This window comes from Trichoplusia ni, chromosome 4 (assembly GCF_003590095.1).
Source record: "Trichoplusia ni isolate ovarian cell line Hi5 chromosome 4, tn1, whole genome shotgun sequence".
NCBI classification, from domain to species: Eukaryota; Metazoa; Arthropoda; class Insecta; order Lepidoptera; family Noctuidae; genus Trichoplusia; species Trichoplusia ni.
In genome coordinates, this window is record NC_039481.1 from 19558064 (window position 1) to 19561691 (window position 3628).

Consider the following 3628-nt stretch of genomic DNA (forward strand, 5'->3'; position numbering starts at 1 on the left):
GACTTGCTAAGAAAATTTGTCTTGCCATACACTAGTAGAACATGTTAACGCTATCCTTACAGACAACACACGATTTAATGAGAAGCTATAAAATACTTTAATAAATTATACAAGAATGCCTACTGTAATTTTAATTAGTGATTATATAGTTGCTATTAAAGTAGGGACTAATAAATAAACTTTGAGGGGTTTATGGCTATTTGCGGAATATTACTAGCGTAAACCAACCGTGAAATATTATATTAATGTTACTTATTTTTATGTGTTAACTTTAAGCATTAAATATTTACTACGTTTATGTTATTATTTCTTAGATAGGCTATTTTCCGCGTAAGATTTATGTGTGTAATTAAGAGAATGTTATGCTGTGACCAAGATATACAGTGTACTGGTACACTCATTAGCGTTGCGGTGTATTACTGAAAATGTAAGATAAATGAAAGATTAATTTATGGGAAGTAATAAACTATTCCTTCCTACCGGTGAGCAAAAGGCTTTCGAATACGTCTACGTATTAAAATGTAGTACTGGCCTAAAATAATCCGTTGCTAAGCACCTGGGGCCCGATTCTGCTGTTTACAATGGCCAATGAATGACTGGCAATTGGATTAAATGCGCACAATTCGTATTACTCTAAGCATTTTTCCAACAAAATAATTGGAAATTTAGCCCGGAGCGGAACACTCACGGTCAATACAATGAATTTCTAAGTATTGTGTTGAAAAAATGTTCAAGAGAATAGGAATAATTAGTTTCAAATTTATACCAACTGCCGTTCATTCAACGGCCGTTATAAACAGCAGAATCGGGGCTCTGTAGATTATGTTAACCCTTAACACCAAAAGAGGTGGCAGTGCGATGTAACCAATAATTCAAGTTATATTAAATTAATTTTGAAGAGTTATGTCATTAGGAGCCGATTTTTCAATCGCCAGATAACTTTTATTCGACAAATATGTTTGAAGTTTTGACAGTTTTTGTATAGAAAATATGTCATATATAAAATATGTCATGCCATATTTATTCCTCAGATTAAAGTTATCTGACGATTGAAAAATCGGCTCTAGATTTAATAAAGCCAATGCTTCATATTTGACTTCAACCTCAATTCAAATTATAATTATCAAATTCTTGAAAGGGGATTTTTTCTTCTTGAACTGTTGGTGTATTTTATGTCTCTACTTTTAGATGACATACCGCAGATGAAGCGTTTTATTTTCCGGATGAGAACCATAAAATTTCAATAGCAAATAAAAACGTCGCGTTGGTAGGATTCAGGGTCTGATATATTTTCGTGAGACTCAGTCCTATCCTAGAAGTTTACTATGTAGGTACCTTATTGAAAATAAAAACTAAATAAATAATTTTATTTCATGCGGCTCGGGAATCACATCTCAAAGGTAAATCTTACAATTTACTTTCACGGTTGTTCCATCATTTACACTAATTTACAGAAAGCCTAATAACGCTACAAGTTGAGTGGTTGACTTCAACTCAATCGTCAAGATCTCCATCTCTTCAAACTAAGTTTGTAACTGTGGTGAAAATGTTAATACGCAACAAGTTAACTTGCGCAGTATTCAAAAGCTTAGAAAATAGGAAACTTTTATTTCTTGATGACAGATAGTATACTACCTCTTAACGTATTTAAAGGACCAAGCTCTCCATGCTGCAGTTGTAAAAGCAAGACGGCACGCTCACCGCGTAGAGCGTTGTCTCCTCTCCACCTCATACTGCAAGAGGACGTACTGCTGTGAGAGGTCATGGTAGGCCCCCAGGCACTTAATATTAAATGACATAAATCTAATCTAAGAGATACCAAACAAATTATCTGCCTACTTCAGCAGCAGAGCCAGCGTAAAGACGATTAAATGTATAGGATATTTGCATCGTGATAAATGATAGAGTTGCGAACATGTCCATAGCTTTTTGTATGAATTAATTATTATCTTGATGAGTTTCCATGTAATTTCACACGAAGTATATTATGTGTCCGTTCGTGTACAAATCGAGATCCCCGCTATTGTTAATAGTTTAAAGCAACATCTAGGAAAATTAGTCTCGAGCTTAGAGCTGAGTAATGAACAAGTATTGTACGCAGCTACGTAGTAATCACCACATTAATAAGCACTTTTATGACTTACAATTTCATATAAAAACACTTTTATATAAATATTAAACGTATATTGCGGCATATTTTATGTTATAATCACCGATATAATCACGTTCGTTTACAAAGACATATTTTATGACAAACAAGTTGCACGCTAATTCCTTTATTAACGTTTAACAATTAGATACAGTGAATATTGTCACTCAAGCATACATATTATATTTCCTTACATGGCGCAGCATATTTCCCACATGTCAGCGCTGTGACGATGTCTTTAACTAACGATTATATAGTTATTATGGAATAGTTACGCACATTTTCATTGTAGTCACGAGATAGGAATGAAATCAAGCGATAGGCTATTACGTAATACATAAGCCATTCACGGTACATTATATTTTTCCACGGTTATCAGGCGGTAGCTTCGCATAAAACCTGATTTAGCCAAATCTTTCATCTAGGAACTGGTTGTGCTCTTGTTAATAAGGCACGAATCACGATCGGACTTAATACAAAGCGGTGTATCGCAATTTAGTAAATAAACACTTATAATGTAAAGTTTAAAGCTCGGTTCTGGAAAATGCGAGGCTATAATTATTGGTTGACGCGGTCCCGTGTGAAAGTTAACAGATGGACAAGATTTGTGCCGTATTAGTACGTATAGCCGACGAACTCAACACCTGACACTGGTTACCGTGGCTGAATCAAGTGTTAGGACTGCATATTCATTTAGATGCGAGTTAAATTACAACGTAATGAATTATTGAATCTCCGGTCCTTGTGGCAAAACGTGAATGAAACTACTTATCTACAACATTGTATAATTATTTTTTACGTAGTTATTTATTTTACGTTTATGGTGAAGTTAATACCCCTTCCCATTTTGTGTGATGATCTGCGTAAGATGGCTGGCAGGAGCTGGATGCGAGCAGCCAAAGATGGATCTCGACGGCGTGCAATTGGGGAGGCTCATGTCCAGCATTGGACGAATATGAGCTGATGGTGATGATGATACTGACACAGCATTAAAATTATTATCAGGCTCTTTCTAGCAAAAATATAGCTTAGTAATAAAAACATGTCTTATTATGTAAGGTGTAGGTATTTGAGCAATTATTTGCAAATACTGGTAAGTGTTACTAGGCCTAAGTATACAATTATCGTCAAACCGCAGCAAATATAGCGAGATGGCATTGAATCGCAATTTGTTTATATTCACTGTTACAAAACCTACCACAAATATGTAACTAAAAAAAGAAAGTGTACCGCTCTTGTAGACTTAGGTTATGCGTGTGGTACAATTGGGTATTGACTAAAATATCTAATTAGTCTGTTTGATAGATTAAAAAAATATATCGATGACTTATTTTTCTTGTAAAAAGTAAACGAAAAAAAAGATGATACTGTGTAAACTTTAATCTCGCGTGACGTCACTTACAGTTGCTGGGACATGACGTTACTAGCCCTCTCTTCCATACGTTTCACTATTGTTGATTCGTTTTAACTGTGTTAATT